The sequence below is a fragment of the Rhincodon typus genome, chromosome 10 (genome assembly GCF_021869965.1).
Source record: "Rhincodon typus isolate 14 chromosome 10, sRhiTyp1.1, whole genome shotgun sequence".
Lineage (NCBI taxonomy): Eukaryota > Metazoa > Chordata > Chondrichthyes > Orectolobiformes > Rhincodontidae > Rhincodon > Rhincodon typus.
In genome coordinates, this window is record NC_063341.1 from 73,459,388 (window position 1) to 73,482,078 (window position 22,691).

The window sequence follows — 22,691 nt, forward strand, 5'->3', positions numbered from 1 at the left end:
ATAAGACCCTAAGAAATAACAACAGGAGTAGGCCATTCAGCCCTTTGAGCCTGATCTAACATTCAATGGGATCGTAACTGATTTTATAGCAATCAAGTCCACTTTGCTGCCTTTCCCCCCCGAAATAACCACACAGAGGACAGTATCCAGCCGCCAAGTCACCCTTTATTTACACGCACACTGTGCACTGGCTGTGGCCAATCAGCTCAGAGTCAGTCCCCGGGACTGAAGAGATTCAGAATCCCCTGTTTACATTGGTCAGCCACGGCTTTCTGATTGGCTCAGGTTAACAACCCCAATCAAGGATCTCAGAGTCAGCAAGATCCACCTGGTTCCAATCACTACATTCCCATAACACTTGGTTCCTGGCCTAATCAAGAATCTATTTATCTCAGCCTTAAATATATATGATGTGGAGGTGCAGTGTTGGATTGGGGGTGAACAAAGTCGGATGTCACACAACACCAGGTTATAATCCAACAGGTTTATTTAAAATCACAAGATTTCAGAACGCTCTGAAAGCTTATGATTTTAAATGAACCTGTTGGACTACAACGTGGTGTCATGTGAGTTCTGACTTGAATATACACAAGGACTCTGCTCTCACAACTCTCTGTGGCAAGATGTCTACCATGTCCTGGTCAATATTTACCCGGAAACCAACATCACTAAAACAGATAATCTGGTCTTGATATTGCATTTTATCCCATTTTTGCTCAAGACTGCTATGTACTAATTAGCTGCCATGCTTCCCTACACTACAATAATGAATACCTTTTGAAATTTTAAGGTTTAGGGACATTTTGGGATTGAGAAAGTATCCAGGCAAGCACAAGTTTTTTTTTCTTTCTAACTTGTTCAGTGAGTATGCCTATATAATTATACAGGCTACATTAGGGAGCTGCACCAATATCTTTAAAAAAATTCACAAACAGCATGTGGGCATCACCTGCTGGGCCCAATATTCATTGCCCGTCCCAAGTTGCCCTTGAGAAGGTGGTGCTGAGCTGCCTTTTTGAACTCTGCAGTCTACCTGCTGCTGGGTGACCCATAATGCCCTCAGGGAAGGAATTCCAGGATTTTAACCCAGTGACTGTGAAGGAACGGCGATACATTTACAAGTCAGGATGGTGAGTGCCTTTGAAAAGTGTTGGTCTTCCCGTGTAGCTGGTGCCCTTGTCCTTCTAGATGGTAAAGGTGGTGATTTTGGAAGTTGCTGCTGAAATAACCTTGGTAAATCATAGATGGTGTACTGTGGTTACTGAGCATCGGTGATGGACAGGAGTGAATGTTTGTGGATGTGGTGCCAGTCAAGTGGGCTGCTTTGTCCTGGATAGTGTCAAGCTTCTTGAGTGTTGTTGGAGTTCCAGGCAAGTGGGGAATATTCCATCACACTCATGCCTTGTGCCAAAATATTCTGCTCTGCACTCTTAAGACTCTCAATTTTCTGCATGATCCTTGTCGCATGTTGAAATGAATTATGTTTGCACAAATAATTTATGTCCTGGCAATGATAATCTACTTAGAGCTAGAGACAACTTGCACATCCCCACCTCTTGATTCATTCTGCCTGCATGACTATTAATATGGGTCACTGATTTGTCTGTTTGTTTTCAGAGATATGTGACTTACCAAAATGTCACATTCAGTAAATAGTTTCAGAGGCTGATTACCATACAGTCTGCTACACTTATGAATGTACCTTCTCTGAACATCCACCCACCACGCCCTATTAATACTACTGAGGAAATGTACTGCTTACAATAGTCATCTTTAAGGAATACAGACTGTACAATTTCAAGTCAAGGAAAATCTAGACATCCTCTGATGAGAACAGCACAGAATCAACTGGCATCATATTCTCAACCAGTATCATTGACCTGAGAATTTTCAATATTTTAGAAGAGGAGGGAGAGAAAGTTGAAACGGGATGGGGAAAAAAACACTTAAAAATGTGTAGTTTATAAAGTTGGAATTATTAGAAAGAGATACATTCTCTGCTTTGTTCCAAGGCATGAATTTCTAGTTCGCTGACAACATGGAAAGATTGAAAGTAAAATCCTGCATCTGTATAGTGCCTGAAGATGTTTAGGCTGAGGCACAGACAGTCACCTTGAGAGAACCAAGCACATATAATAAAGCATCTGAGATCCTGACGGTTCAAGGCAGATGCACCCAAAAATTCAGCAGTGATAGCACTTTATTTTTTATTTGTGTCACTGATTTGAATTAATGTGTTCAGTTCTGGGCACCACAGAGTAGAAAGAAAGCAGAATTGCATTTCGATAGTGCTGTTCATAACTGTTATATAATTCTGGTAGTACCAGAACTGACATCATTGAGACAAACCCCAGGCATCAGGATTTAAAGGACTAATCCTGGAAGGAGTTAACCAGTTATTGTTCTGAGTGCACGCCACAGTTATTGTTGTTCAATTGTCTTAAATTTTGTACTGCAGTGTTTGAGTGGTATTATTATGTACTTACTCTTAAGTTGAGCCTAATGTCTTATGAGAGAGCCTCATGTTTTGTACCTGTAATGTCAATTAGCTATTAAGTAATATGTTTATATTTATTGTTCATCTAGATTGAACCTATCTTCTGCTGAATATTGTTTTGTAAATATCTATCCCCACATCACACCAGTAGCTTAGATGAAAACCAGGAAGAAGCATTTGTGACAGTGAAACTATCCAAAATCTCTCAGTCCTACTATTATAATAACAATCAATAGACGCCTCAAAGTGCTTTACAGTTAATGAAGTGTTTTCGAATTGTACGCATGCACTGTTGCAATATGACAGCCAATTTGTACACAGCATACTCCCACAACCAACAAAGTAACAATAATCAGGTAATCTGTGAATTGATGAAGAGATAAGTATTGGCCAGGACTACTCTCCAAGTGGCATGGGATCTTTTATAAATGGGGCCTTAGTTTTACATCTCATCCAGTGCAGGACTGAAGTGTCAGTCATTACTTATGTGCTCAAGCCCTGGCCAAGAACAATTATCTCTGAGACCGGGAACAGTGATGTAGGCTTCAGAGAGGGTATACAGGAGATTGACTAAAATGGATCCAGAGCTGGGGATATAGATAGACTGGGGAGGTGAGGTGAGAGACGATACAGTGTGAAGCTGGAGGAACACAGCAGGCAGGCAGCATCAGAGGAGCGGGATAGTCGACGTTACGGGCCTAGAACCTCCATCAGGACTGGGGAGGGGGAAGGGAGCTGGGAAATAAATAGAGGAAAGAGGGGTAGGGCTGGGGGAAGTGGGTGCGATGGCGATAGTTAGGTAGGGATAGTGGAGATTGGTCAGTGGGAAGGGTGGGGCGGATAGGTGGGGAAGAAGATGGACAGGTGGTGTCAGGTTAAGGAGGAGGGAATGAGAGGGAGGTTTGGATGCAGGATGAGGCCGGGGATGGGGAGATTTTAAAATTGGTGAATTCTATGTTTAGGCCATCAGGCTGTAGTGTCCTGAGGTGGAATATGGGGGTTGTACCTCCAGTTTGCATGTTTCTTCCCCTCCCCAGTCCTGATGAAGAGTCTAGGCCCAAAACATCAACTCTCCTGCTCCTCTGATGCTGTTGTGTTCCTCCAGCTCCACACTGTATCGACTCTGACTCCATGCTTCTGCAGTTCTTGCTAGGTCTGAAGTGAGAGAAACACCCATTGATATCAAGGTCACATTTGACTGAGGGTGGCAACAAGGAACCCCAGCAAAAATGGAATCAATGGGCATCAAGGGGCAAACTCTCTCCTGGTTGGAGTAATACCCAGCACATAGAAAGATGGTGGTGTTTGTTGGAGGTCAGTTATCTCCGCTCCAGGACCTATTTGCAGGAGTTCACTGGGGTGTTGTCCTAGGTACAACTGTCTTCAGCTGCTTCATCAATGATCTTCCCTTCATCAAAATGTCAGGAGTGGGGATGTTTGCTGATAATTGAACAATGTTCAGCGCCATTCGTGACTCCTTAAATACTGGAGCAGACTGTGTTCAAATGTAAAAATATCTGGGCAATATCCAGGCTTGGGCTGACAAGTGGCAGTAGCATTAACACCACACAAATGCCAGCTGATGACCATCTCCAATCAGAGATAATCTAACCATTGCCCCTTGACATTCAATGGTATTACCATCACTGAATCCCTCACTATCCACATCCTGGGGTTTACCATTGACCTGAAACTCATCTGGACTTGCCACATAATGCAGTGGCTACAAGAGCAGGCCAGAAGCTAGGGATACTGTGATGAATAACTCACCTCCTAACTCCTTAAAGCCTGTCCACTATCTACAAGGCAAAAGTCAGGAGCGTGATGGAATAGTCCTGGACGAGTACAGTCCCAACAACACTCAAGAAGATTGACATTATCCAGGACAAAGCAGCCGACTTGATTAGCATCACATTCACAAGAATCCACTCCCTCGACCACCAACGCTCAGTAACAGCGGTATGTACTAACTAAAAGATGCACTGCAGAAATTCACCAAGGCTCCTTTGGTAGCACCTTCCAAAACCATGACCTGTACCATCTAGAAAGACAAGGGCTGCAGATACATGGAACACCAACCCCTGCAAGTTCCCCTCCAAGTCACTCGCCATCCTGGCTTGGAAACATATTGTTGATCCTTCACTGTCGCTGGGTCAAAATCCTGGAATTCCCTCCCTAAGGATATTGTGTGTCAACGCACAAAGGTGGACTGCGGTGGTTCAAGAAGGTAGCTTACCACCACCTTCTCCAGGACACCTAGGGATGGACAATAAATGATGAACCAGCCAGTGACACCCAAGTCGCAGGAATTAATAAAGGACACGACTGGCATCTCAATGTTCTGGCTTTTAGAATGCTGGCTATAGGAAGGATAGAAAGGGAGGCCAGAAAAGAGGGAGAGTGGTGTTTTTGATTAAGGAAAACATTACTACTGTAATAAGAAAGGATATTTCTAAGGGATTGTCCAGTGAAACTATATGGCTAGAAGTTGTAAAATAAGAAAGGGATAATCACCTTGATGGGATGATCCTGCAGGCCCCCCAAACAGCCAAAGGGAAGTTGAAGAGAAAATATGTATGGGATTTCAGATATATGTAAGAATAATAGGTTGTAATAGTAGGGGATTTTAATTTTTCAAACATTGACTGGGACTACCATAATGTTAAAGGCTTGGATGACGAGGAATTTGTTAAATGTGTTCAAGAATTTTTTTTTCTGTATCAATATGCAAATGTACCTACTAGAGAAGGAGCAAAACTTAACTTTCTCTTGGGAAATAAGGCAGGGGACATGTTAGTAGGGGAACACTGAAGGACCAGTGATCATAATTCTATTAGTTTTAAAATAGCTATGGAAGAGGATAAGCCTTCCATAAAAGGTAATGTTCTTAAGTGGAGTAAGGCAAATTTTGATGGTATGAGACAAGAACTTTCAAAAGTTGATTGGAGTGGACTGTTTACAGGTAAAGGGACAACTGACAAGTGGGAGGCTTTCAAAAGTGTGATACCGAGAGTTCAGAGGCATTATGTTCCTGTTAGAGTGAAAGGTAAGGCTGATAAGAGTAGCATACAATGAATGGATAAAGATATTGAGGCTCTAGTCAAGAAAGAATCATATATCACATATTGACATTTGTGTGCAAATGAATTCCTTGAAGACCATAAGGAGTGTAGGGACAGACCTAAGAGAGAAATCAGGAGGGCAAAGAGGGGATATGAGAAATGTTAAGGATAATTCAAAGAGATTCTACAGGTACATTAAGAGCAAAAGAGTAGCTAGCGAAAGAATAAGGCCCCTTGAATATCAATGAGGTTGTCTATGTATTGAACCTCAGGAGATGGGAGAGAAACTGAATGAATATTTTGCACCAGCTTTCACTGTGGAGAAAGAAATGGAGGCTACAGAACTCAGAGAAATAAATATTGATGTTTTGAAAACAGTTCACATTACAGAAGTGGAAGTGCTGGAGGGCTTAGAAAACATATATGTGGATAAATTCCCATGACCTGATCAAGTGTATCCCAGGACATTGTGGGAAGCTAGGGAAGAAATAACCATCTATAACCACAGGTGAAGTGCCAGAGGACTGGAGGGTGGCTAATGTTGTGTCTTTATTTAAGAAAGGCTGTAAGGAGAAGCCTGGGAACTATAGACCTGTGAATCTGAGATCGGTGGTGGGTAAGTTGTTAGAGGGGATTCTGAAAGACAGGATTTACATGCATTTGGAGAGGCAAGGATTAATTAGGGATAGTCAGCATGGTTTTGTGTGACGGAAATCGTTTGAGAGAGGTGACTGGTGGTGAGTATAACCTGAGGGTCACCATGCCTCAGGCAAGGAACCAGGTAGAGAAGGTGGAACCTTCATGGCAACCCAGTCCAGTGGCAGTGCCACTAACCCACCACCTCGCCCAGAATATCCTCATCATCCTAGCAAAATTGCATCCAAAACACAACAATGCCATGCTGAATGGTCATGTTAAAATACAAGGTAGCGTGAGACAAAAACAAACAAACCTTCTGACCAAGAGACTGCCATCGAATGAGCCAGTCCAATGTTGAGGATGTTTGGAATCAGTGAGGTCACATTAATCTGGCTGAGCATTTGCAGAAACCCAATGAGACGGTGTGGTTGCTCAATGGTTGGCACTGTTGCCCCACAGTGCCAGGGACCCGGGTTTGATTCCACCCTCAGGTGACTGTCTGTGTGGAGTTTGCATGCTGTGTGGGTTTTCTCTTATAGCCCAATGGCACGCAAGTTGGGTACATTAGCCATGGAGAATCCAGGTCACAGCAATGGAGAAGGATGCTATTTGGAAAGTTGGTGTGGCCTTTATGGGCCAAATAGCCTGCTTCCGTACCTTAGGGAGTCAATGTTCCTTTATGTTTGAAGAGAATGTTTCGACACATACGAAGAATTGGCATGTTTAAGTGATTATAAATGAGCCACGCTGTGAGTTCAACTGATTATCGTAAATGGTTTTAACTTTGCTCAAAGTTCATACAGAATTATTTTGCAGATTTTGGGGGTTTTGCTAATAATTTGCCATCTGCAAAAAAATCAAAGGCATATGCTGTTTGATTTGATCAACCAATTGCTTTGATATAAGGTCTATGTACCTAGAATCACACCAGCAATGAAATTCACTCGTACAATTTCTCAATCAGAATTAATTTAGCATCTCCTGTTGTATTAACAGTTGAGATTGTTTGAAATTCTTGCATATGTCCCAATGAGTGATAAATGCAAAGTTTCAATGACATGTCTCTCTTCTCGATATTAGTGGTTAGGATTGAGGGAGCAATGCCTTGAAGTGTGGTTTTGGCTGGTCCTCATCGCATTTGGAGGCCTTAATGTTCTCAATCCGTGACTAGCGGTATAACTTCACTCACATCCCATGACAGCTTCATTGTGTTGCTGTTAGGCTAACTGTGCCAAGCCCAAAGTAGCCTTCACAAAATGTCACACACATCAAGAGAACCTAGAGCACCATGTGCTTCCTGAGAGCAGGAGAGCATTCAAAATGAGAAGAAAATACGAAAGACCCACCATTAACTTGTGATTCATGGATTATGGTCATCAATTAAGCAGGGTGTCATTACAGTTTCCCAGCTTGAAAAGAAAACTTTTGCAAAGCATTCTTTTCATTCCCGCACTGACCTACTGAGGTTTTGTCTTCGAGGCTACATTATGCTTGGTAACAGGAAAGTAAATTGCTTCAAAGGGGCTGTTTTCACAAAATGATTGACATTGTCATCAGGTGTCCTGCAGCACTCTTGTCTAAGCGGATTTTCAGGATGATAGATGTTGTGGAAGAGAATTTTGTCTGACACTAAGAGGCTCAGTCAAAGACATTCTCTCAACAATTCTCCTCAATCAATTCTGACTTAAAACACACAGCAGTGTTTGTACTTTTCTTCTGTTTTAAAAGCTATGACTGCTTATGTTAACTCTTTAAACTCTGATTTCCTTGGAGACTTTGGTTGTTTGATTCTCCCTTTTAAAGGAAGATGATTCTGCTATTACAAAAAAAATCTCAGAAATGGCTCATAAACGACGTTTATGTTACACACTGCTAAATTGAGGCAAACTTTTATTTTGCAAAAAAAACTTCTTCAGCTAGTGTACAGAAGAAATAATGAGAAACTGCTTTAAGTGGCAGAAAGACAGGTAACCAGAGGGCATGGATTTAACATAATTGGCATAAGAACCAGAGGGAGGAGAGGACGAGGATTTTATTCATGTAGCGAGTTATTATGATCTGGAATCCACTGCCTGAAAATGTGATGGAAAAGACTGAATTGTATGTTTAGGAAGGAAATTTGAGATGCAAATATGGGAATTAGGATCAAGAGTAGACCACTTACCCCTCTCAAGTCTGTTCTGCTTTAGGTAAGATCATGACTGATTATTTCACATTCCCATCTATCCCAAATAACATTTCACCCACCCATTTCCTTATCAAGGATCTATTTACCTCTGCCTGAAAGATATTCAAAGACTCTTCTTCCAAATGTTTTTTGAGGAAATATTTCAAAGACTCTCAACTTTCTGGGTGAAAAAGCTCTCTTTATATTTGCAAAAAAAAGCATTGCAGGGTTATAAAGAAAGAAGAGGGGTGTCCATCATTAAATAGTTTTTCAAACAGCTAGCACAGAAGTAATCGGCTGAATGGATTTCCTTCTGTAGTCTACTCTTCTTTTAAGTTCTGTGCAGTAGATATTCTCCAGTGACACAACTGACTTCCTCAGATGATGCTCAGCTTACTGCAAATAATAGCCCGAGAGGTTGTGCAAGTTGCAATATTAAGAAAGGGCAGGTTTTTCACTGAATTGATGCCTCAACAGATACGTCTTCTCACTAAACAACACAAAACCAAGAACTGCAGATGCTGGAAATCAGAAACACAAACAGAAATTTTTGGAGAAACTCAGCAGGTCTGACAGCACCAGTGGAGGGAAAGCAGAGTTAACATTTTGGGTCCAGTGGCCTTTCTTCAGAACTCAAGCTCAGAACAGTTCCGAAGGAGGCTCACTTAACCTGAAACATTAACTTCACTGGAGACTGAGACCATTAATAAATGCTCATTGACCATGATTGGAACAAATCATTATGTTCCTCCAACAAGCATTTTAACCACCTTGGAACAACAAATGGTGCCATAGGTCTCTTTATTCATTCATAGGATAAGGAGCATCACTGGCTAGGCAGTATTTATTGTCCATCCTTAATTGCCCAAAGGGCAGTTCAGAGTCAACCACATTGCTGTGGGTCTGAAGTCACAGGTAGGCGAGACTAGGAAAGGATGGCAGTTTTCTTCCCAAAAGGACATTAATGAACCATATGGATTTTCCTGACAATCGACAATGGATTCACAGTCATCGTTAGATTCTTAATTCCAGATATTTATTGAATTCAAATTTCACCGTCTGCCATGGTGGGATTCAAACTCGATCCCTGGAACATTATCTGGGTCTCTGGGTGAACAGTCCAGCAATAATGCTGCTAGGCCATCACCTCCCCTAAGTAACTTACCCTCATCCTGTTGGTCAGGCCACTTTTGGAATACTGCATTCAATTCTGGTCTCTTTGCTATTGGAAGGATGTTGTGAAACTTGAAAGGGTTCAGAAAAGATTTACGAGGATGTTGCCAGGGTTGGAGGGTTTGAACCAGAGGGAGATACTAAAGAGGCTGGGCCTGTATTCCCTGGAGTATCGGAGGCTGAGGCGTGACCTTATAGAGGTTCATAAAATCATGAGGGGCATGGATAGGGTGAATAGCCAAGGTCTTTTCCCAGAGTGGGGGAATCCAAAACTAGAGGGCAAAGGTTTAAGGTGAGGGGGGAAAGACTTAAAAGGGACCCAAGGGGCAACTTTTTCATGGAGAGGGTGGCGCATGTATGGAATCAGCTATCAGAGGATGTACTGGAGGCTGGTACAATTACAACATTTAAAAGGTATCTGGATAGGTGTATGAATAGGAAGGGTTTAGAAGGATGTGGGCCATCAATGCTGACAAATAAGACTAGATTAGTTTGGGATATCTGGTCAGCATGGACAAGTTGGACCGAAGGGTCTGTTTTCATGCTGTCCAGCTCTATGACTCTATGACTCTAATATCAGGAGGGAAATAGTGGAAAAGCAAAATGAATTCCCAGCTCCAAATTTAAGATTAGATCATCATACAACTCAATAATAATAGTGCGTGATCTTCTCATTAGTGGAAGAGACTAAATACATTTTCAACACTGATCAGTCATTGTGTAGGAAAAGGCAGAGAATTAACATCTGCAACAACTTTGCTCTGCAGTAAAGAAGCCATTAAATCCTCTTTGATTACAATTAAGATATGTCTTTTAATCACCAATAAAACAGACCATCATGTTACTCTTCCTAAAATAAAGATAATTCTCTCATGATCAAATTTTAACTCCTAAACAAGCACAGAACTTGAAGCAACTGAGCAGGCAAGAGATTTTGAATGATCTCTGTTAACCATTTTAACAGACAAATATTTCATACAGTCAGCTCTCAGGAAGTAATGCTGAATTAATCCAGTGGAATAAATTAATTACAAATTCAAGGACAAAAACGTAAGTGAGGCTCATCATTCCTTTTCTTCCTTATTTATAGCACTCAACTGCAATTTAAATTTTCTTTCCACAGCAGGGAATTGGACACTTACAGGGAGAACATGCTAGAATTTTACTGCCTCTCCACAGGTTAAATTCAATGATGTTGCTGACTTCTTGGGAGGCTATAGTGCAGAAATGGGGTCGAAATCAGGTTTGAGTGCAACACAATTCTCGAATGTGTGACATCTTCATACATGTTGAACTTACTCTTGCATCCCAGCCCTAAGAACCTCTCACATACAAACAATCTGCTAACATCAAGGTAAAATACTGTGGATGCTGGAAATCTGAAGCAAACACAGAAATAACTGGAGAAACTCAGCAGGCCTGGCAGGAGAGAGAAAGAGAGTTAACATTTCAAGGTAGGAGCAAATTACTGCAGATGCTGGAATCTGTACTAGGCTGGGCTCTGATGAAGAGTCATCTAGACTCGAAATGTTAGCTTGCTCTTTCTCCATGGATGCTGTCTGACCCACTGTGATTTCCAGCATTTTTTGTTTTCAGTTAACATTTCAAGTCTGATATAACTCGATTTCAGAACACTGAGACGTCGGTTAATTCTTTTATATACTTTTGACATTGATAAGGATAAACTATTGCCACTATTAAAGATTCTGGAACAGGGGGCATAGTCTGAGAATTGGGGCCAGGCCGTTCAGGAGAGATGTTAGGAAGCATTTCTACACACAAAGGGAGTGAAATGTTTGGAGCTCTCTTCCACAAATGGTAGAGGATGCTGGATCAGTAGTTAATTTTAATTCTGAGATACATAACTTTATGTTAAGCAAAGATATAAAGGGATATGATCAAAGGTAGGCCACAGATCAGCCGTAATCTCATTGAATGGTGGAACAGGCTTGAGGGGCTGAATGGCTTTCTCCTGTTCCTGTATTCCTATGACAGAAGCAAATAGGAAAGACGAAGAGGTTGTGGAGTAAGAGGAAAAAAGGCACAAAATTAAGGTGTAAATTAAGGTGTGAAAGGGAGGAAATGGGTCCTCTTGACTAAAAGCAAAATAAACAAGGCAAAAACAGGACAAGGATGTAGAGAAGAGGGGGAAGGAAGAAAATGTAAGAAAAATGGAGACAGATATAATGCGTTAAGTTATGGAATTTGATATTGAGATCTGAAGGCTTTAAAGTGTCTGAGTGGAAAATGAGGTCTTGTTCTTTTTCTCTTTCTGAAGCATTAGCAACCCCTTTGTCTTTTGCACTGGGTCCCTGCCTCTGTCAAAACCATTTTCCGACGCCTTTCAGTTCTGAAGAAGAGTCCACTGGACTTGAGACTTTAACTGTTTCGCTCTCCACAGATGCTGCCTGAGCTGTTAGCATTACTGTGGGCTGACAGTGGGTTGTGCAGTACACTCACCATCTCAGCCACCACTTACATGAAACATGGTAAGAGTGTCAAAAGGGGTGTGAGAGTATGCTGACCAACACAACAAATAACTTAAGCACAGCAAATCCAGAATGTAAAAACAGTAAAAGCAAAGGTCATATTTGGAAATCAATGTACCGGCCACACTGGAGCTTCATTTTGAGAGATGCAGGACAAACCAGAGCAGTATGTCTCATTTAAATAAAACAAAGACTGCAGATGCTGGAAATCTGGAAATTGCAAGAGAAACCCAACAGAGCTGGCAGCATCTGTGGAGAGAGAAACAGATTTAACGTTTTAGCTCATTTCTAAGGAAGGTTTCACATCTGGCTACATCTTTTGAATTCCAAAAATTGTCATGAAAGTACAGCACATTATCCCTTGCGGTTTAAGGACAGGAAATCTGGTTAATGAAATAGATGCCGGTTTGCATTTTCTCATAAAGAGTACTTGACTACTGGAACTGGCTCCTGGTAAGGGCAATGGAGGCCGATACACTGGACTCACATAGGAATGGCTAGACGCTTTAATGGGATCAGGTTGTTTCTATGGGGGCAAAGAGATCAAAAGCGCAGAAAGACCACCTTCATACAGCAGCTGATTTCTGAACTGGTATGAGTTGTCTGGACCTGCTCCAAAGAAAGCCAAAACCTTGTAGTTCAGATTTTGCAGCATAAATGTTCTGTCTGTTTGTTATTGTATTCAGTTTAATTCATGTTACTGGCGCTCTTAATTATTGATTAAATTAGGAAATGCATCCTTAAATGAGACAAACTGCTGTCTGGTAACTTTACTCCGACCTACCATTCCCCTACTGTGATGAGACTGTGTCTGACATGCATGTTAATCAATAAAAACAACATTATTATTGCAGGGCTTTATCAAGATGTTTCTGTAGAGTCCATTAGGACAATTATGTTGAGCAAGCTCAATTCAAAATGAATGTTTGCTGGTTCAATTATTTGTAATGTTTAAGCAAAAGGACATTTTTTTGTTGCTGCTTGCGACCTTGGCACTGTTTGTAATGCTGCTTCAAGAACTACATCTCCTGTAGTCTCATGGCACAGTATGCCGGATTGTTGTGTCATGTACGATGGCAAAATAGCACAGTACCTGATGTGGCAACCCAAGTTACCAGGAAGTAGATCAGAAGTCAAACAACACCAGATTATAGTCCAATAATTGTATTTGAAATCACAAGCTTTCGGGCCACTGCTCCCTCATCAGATGAAGTGTCTCCAGTTAAAACCGAAATTAAAAAAATAGTATCAGTTGGAAACAAAAAATAACGAGATGTCACCTCAGTGATTTATGATTGTTTGCCTCTCTCTGGAGTTTGGAGCTTGATGAACTGAACACTCAGAATATTACATTGGCAAGCTAGCAAATTCCTGCACTGTGTACCATATCACAGAAAGAAAAAGTCTGAGGTTGGGGAGAAAATTACATCCAAAGAAAAGGACAAAGAAGCTGAAAGGAGGGTTTGGATGCAAAAGCAAGGTCCGTGAGAATAGCTGAGGCGGTTGTTAAATTTATTGAAAATAACTGAGGAGATAGAAAGTGTTTAGACATAACATTCCAGGCTGAAAGGGTCCAGTGATTGAAAAGATAGCCACTGGAACAGAGGGGCTGGGAATTAAGAGCTATCCACTGTTGGTGTGGAGGGTGGGTGTGGGTATTGAGTTTAAATGCGATACACTGAACCATATCTGGCCTCTCATTCATCTCCAATTCTAATTGCTCCACCATTGGCAGCAACGTTTTCAGCCGCTGAACTATACATTTTGGAATTCCCTCCCTAAATCAATCTGTCTCTCTCTCCTCCATTGGGATAATTTTTAAAATCTACCACTTTGACTTCTCCTAATCTTCACTCGTTGTGTCAATTGCCTGATAGTAGTCTGTAAAGTACCTTGGGGCATTTTGTGACATGCAAGGCTGTAGATAAATGCCAATTTTTATTGTTGGAGGATTTGAGAATTATGACCTTAAATTAATTTGCTGGGATACATCTGGGATCTCATCGAAACACAATTTTTTACAAGGTGATGGGACTTTGGGATGAAATAGTCAGGAAGCAAGGTTTTAATTTAAACAGTAATTAGTCACAAAATTAAACCTTTCAGTGCGTATTTGCAGGATTCCTTTCAAACCAATAACTGCCTATTAATCCTCACTGATTCATATTTTTAACATCAGGATTACAATCAGAAATTGTTAGAAATACTCAGCAGGTGTGGCAGCATCTATGGCAAGAGGAAATAGAGCTAGTATTTCAGATGGATGACCTCTTAACAAAGCTGGGGAAGTTAGGAAGGTCAACTAGCTTTGAACAAGTGAAAGGGGGCAAGGGTAGAAGAAAAGAGATGGTCTGTGATAGGGTGGAAGACAGGAGTGATTAAATGTCGAAAAGGTTGGTGAAGAGAGTGATCATGAGACAGGTAAAGATAAAATGCGTCTCGAGGAGATGTGAATGGCAGGAAGATGAGCAGCTATCATCCCTAAGGAATCTAAGAAGGGAAACAAAGTCAAGTCAAATCCCAAAGGAGAAGAAACAAAATGGGGGCAGAGGTTACAATTTCTCATTATTGAACTCAATGTTGCATCTGAAAGACTCCAAAATATCAAATTGAAAGTTCAAGCTATTGTAAACCTCATCGAACAGTCAATCATGAAATAATTACAGTATAAGAAGAGGCCATTTTGCCTGCCACATCTGTGTTGATTCTCCGAGGAATCACTTTACCTCCTGCCACAGCAGTGTTTTCACCCCTTACCCCTGTATATTCTTAATTATTATTGACCCTCACTCCACCATACCCTCAAGATATGCATTCCAGATCCTTGCCCCTTGCTAAGTGAAAATAGTTTTCCTCATGTCGCCATTGTTTCTTTAGCCAATTATTAAGTCTATAGTTTCTAGTTGTCAATCCTTCCAACACCGGAAATAGTTTCTCCCTATTTACATTGTCCAGTGTCCTCATGGCTTTGTATAGATTCACTCCTCCGTTTACGCAGATTCACAACTTGTAGATCCAACTACTTGCGAGGAGGGCCCCAACTTGATATTTTTTCCTAATTGACACGCTCTGACAAGTGCTGTCCTTCTGAATAGAGACGGGATTTCTCTACCCTCAGTCTCTAAATTCCAGTGAATACAGCCCTAATTAATTCAGTCTCTCTTCATAACATCAGCCCCGCCATGCAGGGAATCATTCTGGTGAGATGATCTTTTCCTGTTTCAAGAAATGTCTTTTGCCCTATCTTTGGGGCATTCTTCCTCTCTTTCTCGTTTTTCTCTTTTTCTCTTTCTCTCACTGTTTGCCCTATTATGCGGAAGTCTTTTCTCAGCTGTCTTCCCCCTCTGTTCTTTGTTCATTTTGTTTTATTTAGTTAGTTCTCTGTTGCTGCTGACAGATGCTCCATTAGCACTGAATATGGTGCTCAGTGTGGGAGCTCCATTGAGCCTTTCGATGATATTCATGGGGGTGTAGAAAGGTGAGGAGTTACAGCTGGGGGAATGAGCGTCGGTGCATCTGGCAACCCCACTCCCAAACCATCTGGCACCCAATGTGCCAGCTCCCGGAGTCAAAGCTTTGGAGCAATGTGGACCTCCTTGGGACAGCCCTGGTAGTTACACCATCTGCTCAAGCATGAATTCTTAGTTAAATTCGACTCTTGGTACAGTCCTGCTCTTTGCAATTCAGGATGTGTTTCCTTTCCACAAAATGCAGTGGCTGCTGGAGATCTGAAATGAAAATGAAAACAGAAAAAAACTTAGGTCTGCCCTGTGGAGAGAAACAGAGTTAACATTTCAGGTCGAGATGACTTTCAACACAACCTGATGAAAGGACAAATCAACCTGAAAATAAATTCTGTTTCACTCCACCTTATGTATGTATCTAGTCATGGTGCAGATTATGGGCAGCACAGTGGTTGGCACTGCGGCCACACAGTGCCAGGGATTCGGTTTGATTCCAGTTTCGGGTGACTGTATGGAGTTGACATTGGGAAGGGGATGGTGCAGGATGCTTTCAGAAGGCAAAGGCTTTCGTGGGACATTGTCCCAGAGATACGAGGGTCAATGTGCATACACAATCGTTCAGCTCCTGGTAACGAGCTGCCTTGTGTCCACTTGAGCTTTTTCATAAAAGTTCATAGAATCCCTACAGTGTGGAAGCAGGCCATTCAGCCCATTGAGTCCATACCAACCCTCTGAACAGCATCCCACCCAGACCCAACCCCTGCATCTCCCACCCTAGACACAATGTGCAATTTAGCATGGCAAATCCACATAACCTGCACATCTTTAGACTGTGGGAGGAAACCAGGGCACTTGGAGGAAGCCCAGACAGACACAGGGAGAATGTGCAAACTCCACACAGACAGTCACCCGAGGCTGGAATCGAACCCAGGTCCCTGGTACAGTGAGGCAACAGTGCTAACAACTGTGCCACCGTGCCACCCTGCCCTGTCTCCTCACATGATATAAGTCTTGTTCAGTAGGTGGACATCACTTGAGCTGGGCATGAAGATGTTCTATCGATCCTATCACAATGCTGAACCATTTGTTGGTTAAGGCTGTAGACTGTGGACATCTTGGGTACTCCACATGGGACCTCTTTGTAAAATTGCAAAAGTACAGAACAACAGCTTCTCCAATCAGTGACATCGCACTTGGAGCTCAGCCTGATCACTCTCAATGTTGGAGTACTGGTAACTCCATTCCAGAATGACACAGCTGTCTCCAGCAGTGAAATATAACGTGAGAGACTCAGCTGAGATTGGGAAATTAGAGTACACGGTATGAATGATGGCGACACCGATGGAGCCACATCAGTGATGACACTTCAAACATGTTCTATTGACTGTGAAATCTTTTGTGATGGCCTGAGGCTGTGACAGGTGCTATATAAATATTTGTTCTCCTGTTGAGTAAGCAGGCTGCTTCATCAAGTTGGTGTGCTTTTTATAGTGAGAATCACAGACTCAACACTGCAGAAGACATGAAACAAATGTCCTTTTAATCCAACCTTCGTTGCAGTTCTACTGGGATGGGGAGATTGCACAAAAAAGAAAGATTAAATAGGCAGGCCCTATATTCTCTGATGTTTAGAAGAAAGTACGATAATCTATTTCAAGTAAAGAATTCTCACATGATAGATGCAGGAAGAATGTCTTTTCACTGGATTGGGTTGTCGAGAAACAGGCTACACAGTCTCAGATTAAGGTGTAGGCCATTTCGGAATTGGATGAGGGAGAAATTCATTACACAGCGAATGATGAATTTTTGGCATTCAATTTTTAAAATTCTGGAATAAAAAACTAGTCCAATGGTAACCATGAAATCACTGTTATAGAGTTGTAGAGTTGTACAGCATGGAAACAGATCCTTCAGTCCAAATAGTCCATGCTGACCAGATATCCCAAATTAATCCAGTCCCATTTGCCAGCATTTGGCCCATATCCCTCTAAATATATTTATATACCCATCCAGATGCCTTTTCAATGCTCCAGCCTCCACCACTTCTTCTGGCAGCTCATTCCATACACGCACCACCCTCTGTGTGAAAATGGTCCCTTTTAAATCTTTCCCCTCTCACATTAAACCTATTCCCTCTAGTTTTGGGCTCCCCTACCCTGGGAAAAGGACCTTGGCTATTCACTTTATTCATGCCCCTCCTGATTTTATAAACCTCTGTAAGGTCTCCCCTCAGCCTCCGATGCTTTAGTTGTTATAAAATGGTTCAGTAATATCCTTGTGAAAAGAAAACTGGCATTCTTTCCCTGTCTGGTCTACATGAGGCTTCAAACCCACGATAATCTGCTTAACATTGAAATGGCATTTGGATCTCACTGGCTTTGTCAGCATTTATTGCCTGTCCCTTGTTGGCCTTGAGAAGGTGGTGGTGAGCTGCTTTCTTGAACCACTGTGGTCCATTTGGTATGCATAGACCCACAGTGCTGTTAAAGGAGGGGATTCCAGGATTTTGACCCAACGAAAGTGGAGGAATGGTGATATATTTCCAAATCAGGCTGGTGAGTGGCTTGGAGGAGAACTTGCAGGGAGTGGTGTTCTCATGCATCAGCTGCACTTGTCCTTCTAGATGGAAGTAGTTGTGGGTTTGGAAGGTGCAGTATGAGGAGCAGCGCTATTATGTTTGGAACTATTCTTCACTGCTTGGATAAAGAAACAATGTAGATACAACACACAATGTGCTCCAAAACTTGCTTTTAAAACTGCAATCATCTTCAGGCACAGTTTCCTTGGTTTAGACCAGTATTGTCTTCCATTTTTAGCCCATCGTTCAAAATAAATAAAAGTGGCCTTTGCACTTTAATATCTAAAGAGTTATTGATCCCTGTCTCGAATATGCCTAATGACTAAGTCTCCACAGTCCTGAAAGGGTAGTGTCTATAGAGGAATTATCCCGGTCTATCACTTTAATATCATTTGGCTGAATATGTGGCAGGGGATCAGGAGAGATTCAGTAGCAAGCTTGTTCTTTGGTCTCTGACAAAATGTTTAAGGGCTAAGAGAAAAGTATTTTCTGGCTCCTCTCAGTGCTCACACAACGTGATTTAATCGTATCCTTGATATATAAAGCAGATGTAGGGGACACATCTGATTAGTTTACTCTGTCTAATCATTACAGTCTTAATCATCAATCATGGCGGGGTCAGAGAGACATCCTGCACAACTTTCACTTAAGTGAGTAAGTAATTGTAATAGAGTCTATTACATGTGATTATACATGAATTTTTTAGAAGGAAAGAGTTGTATCTAAGCTTTTCTTTCTCCGATAGACTCTAATTTCTGAAATTTCCTCCATTGACTTTCATTACCTCTCTATCTTTCACTTTTTTTCTAATTTAGCACACCGCTTAGAACTTACATCTTTCATGAGATTTTTGGTCATCTGCCCTGATACTTTCTAAAGTGGCTCAACGTCTGTTTTGTTTTATGATACTCCTCGTGAAGCTCTTGAGTCTTACGACATTTCATTGCTCAAAAGGTAATATCCTGTAGCCTTGTGTTCTAAAATACATCAGAGGAACAAGCACAGTCTCAGAGAAAAGATTTCTGAGAATCCTACCAAGAATGAGGGATTTTAATGATATAGATAGATTAGACAGGCTGGGACCGTCTTCATACAGTTGATAGAGGTGCCCAAACCCTGAAAAGATTAGACAGAGTAAACTGGGAACAGATTCTCCCTTTGTGGAGCGGTTCAGAACCAGAGGACAAAGATATAAGGTGATTGTCAAAAGAACCAAGGACAATATGCGAGACAATGACACAGCAAGTGTTAAAGATTTGGAATGCATTGCCTGGGCGTTGGTTGGAGGCAGATCCAATTGTGGCTTTCAAAAGCCAATTGGGTAAACACCAGGGTAGAGAGAGCTTGCAGAGCTTGTAGAGGTGCAATGTTATAAAAAAATAGAAATTTGGAACAAAAGCAGACCATTCAGCCCATTGAGCCTGTTACACCATTCATTTTGATCAGGGCTAATCATCCAACTCGATACTTCCATTCCCACTTTCTCCCCATGCCCTTTGATTCCTTTACTCTGTTAGCTATATCTAACTTCTTCTTGAAAATATTCAATGTTTTGGCCTCAACCACTTTCTGTAACAGAGAGTTCCAAAGACTCACCTCTCTTTGGGTGAAGAGATTTCTCCTTATCTCATTTCTAAATGACCTGCCCTGTATCCTTAGACTATGACCCCTAGTTCTGGATTCCATGTTCATTGGGAATATCCTGCCTGTGTTCACCCTGACTAGTCCTGTTAGAATCTTGTAGGTTTCTATGAGATCCCCTCCTCATTTTTCTCGACTCCAATGGATATAGTCCTAACCAATCCAGTCCATCTTTATACATCAATCATACCATCCTAGGTATCAGTCTATCCCTACCTCTGGGGCAGGTGTTCAAGTTCCATTGTGAAGGAGCATTTATTAACATAGCCAACAATTTGAGTAAGAGCCTGTAAATCCTTCCAATGTTTTTTTATGGTGATAGGAGAAAGATTTAAAAGGGATCTAAGGAGCAATATTTTCACAGAGTGTGGCTCGTATGTGGAATGAACCACCAGAGGAAGTGGTAGATGCGGGTACAATTACAACACTTAAAAGGATTTTTGGACAGGTACATGAATAGGAAAGGTTTAGAGGGCATTAGGCCTAACACAGGCAAGTGGGACTAGCTCAAATTGGGAACTTAGTTGGCATGAATTTGTTGGACCGAAGGGTCAGTTTCCTTGTTATATGACTGTATGACTCAATGCACTTGGTGGCAGGATTGCTGACCAGGAGTCTTTCTGTGACACTCTTGAGAGTCTCCTGCAGAAAGCAATGACAAACCACTGCAGTATTTTACCCTTAAACTTGGACTAATCAAACAAAACCTCACAGTGAAACCTGAGGAATGCAGAAAAGATGTGGAAAGTGATCGGAGTTGGACTCAGTTGATTTAATGTTACACAGAACTGGCAGAGAGTTGAGAAGCCAAATCGCTCCTTCTAGATTGTAACTATTCTGGGAAACTGTAAAAGGAATATGCACGTTCCGAAATGCTGGAAATACTGCGTTACTCAGAAAGAATCTGTGGATGGAAAAGATGAATAAAATTTCATCCTGAATGACTGTAACTCAGATGAGATGCATTTTTATTTTATATTCATAATATATAAATGCGATAACATGAAAATGACAAACTGAATTTACTCTTACTGCGAGCCTTGAACTGGCACCCCACTGGTGGGAGATAATTTATCCAAACCACAGTTTACTCATGTTTCAGAAGCGTAAATACATTCAGTTAAGTAACTCTCTGCTTTGTCAGTGGGGCTCAGTAGGTAGTACCTTTGTTGTTGCATCAGAAGATAAAGGGTTCAAGCCCTACTCCCAGCATGTTGGTGTAACCGAGGAGATAATACTCCAATGTGTTGCAGCGTGACTGTTGTAGGAGTGCTGGATTATTGACAGTGCGATATGAGACGTCAAACCAGGACCAACCAGTGGGGATAGTTGAAGAAGAACAAAGAGCAACCCCAGTTCTGAAGAAGAACCAGAGTGGACTCAAAACGTTAACTCTGTTTCTCCCTCCACAGATGCAGGGTTTCTTTGAGATTCTCCAGCATTCTCTGTGATTGTTTCAGATTTCTCCTGCTGTCTTAGAGTACTTTATTCCCTCAAACTATGCCAACACAAGTAATAATTAATTGGTAATTTATTTGTCACTGTTATTTTTGGCACTTTAATGATCTCAGGATGGTTCACTGCCATATGTTTGTCTGTAAGTTTCAACATTGTTCCATTCTACAGGAAATGCACTGGACCATTTTTAATGGCAAAATAAGGTGCTTTGTAAATGGAAGTCTTTCTTTTACTGCCCAGCGTATGCTTAACTGAATGAGTACAGAGTGGCATAAGCTGTTATTGGGGGAAGGTGTTACCATCACTGAGTCCCCCACTATCAATGTCCTGGAGGTTATCTTTGACCAGAAACTCACCGTATGGACTCGCCATACAGTGGCTATAAAAGCAGATCAGAGGCTAGGCATACTGAGGGGAGTAACTCACCTCCTGAATCCCAAGAGACAATCCACCATCTACAAGGCACAAGTCACGAGTGTGATGGAATACTCCCCACTTGCCTGGATGGGTGCAGCTCCAACAACACACAAGAGGCTTGACACCATCCAGGACAAAGCAACCCAGCTGATTGACCATAAGACCAAAAGACCTATATAAGGTATAGGAATGGAATTAGGCCATTCAGCCCATTAGGTTTGTGCAGCATTTTGATCATGACTGATATGCTTTTCAACGCCATTCTCCTACCTACTCTTTGTAACCTTTGATCTGCTTACCAATCAAGAACCTAGCTACCTCTGTCATAAATGCACTCAATGTTATAGCCTCCACAGCCCTCTGCAACAATGGGTTCCACAGATTCACCATCCTCAGGCTGAAGAAATTCCTCCTCATCTCGGTTCTAAAGGGTTGCCCCTTCACTCTGAGGCTGCGCCCTAGGGTCCTAGTCTCTGCTAATAGTGGAAACATTTCTCCATATCCACTCTATCTTAGCCTCTCAGTATTCTGTAAGTTTCAATCAGATTCCCCCTCATCTTTCTAAGCTCCATTAAGTATAGACCCAGAGTCCTCAACCACTCCTCACACGACAAGCCATCCATCCCCAGGATCATTCTTGTAAACCTCCTCTGGACCCTCTCCGATGCCAATACATCCTTCCCTAGAAACTGGGCCCATAACTTCCAACAATATTCCAAATGCAGCCTGAGCAGAGTCTTTTACACCCTCAGCCGAAATCCCCGCTCTTGTATTTTAGCCCTTTTGAAATGAATGCTAATGATTGAATGCCTTCCTAACTGCCAACTGAATCTACATGTTAACCTTCAGAGAATCCTGAGCTAGAATTCCCAAGTCCCTTTGTGCTTCAGATCTCTGAAGGCTTCCTGCATATAGAAAATGGTCTCCGCCTCTTTTCTTACAACCAAAGTGCATACTCCACCCCCACTTCCCCCACCCCCACCCTCGCTCCCCTGCCTTTGAGTCTAAAGTTTGCAGGGGTTCCAACTGGGAAAGTGAGCATGCATCTCATCAAGAGACTGTCAGTAGACCTGGGTCCTTTAGACCTAAAACCCCTTGGAGATGAC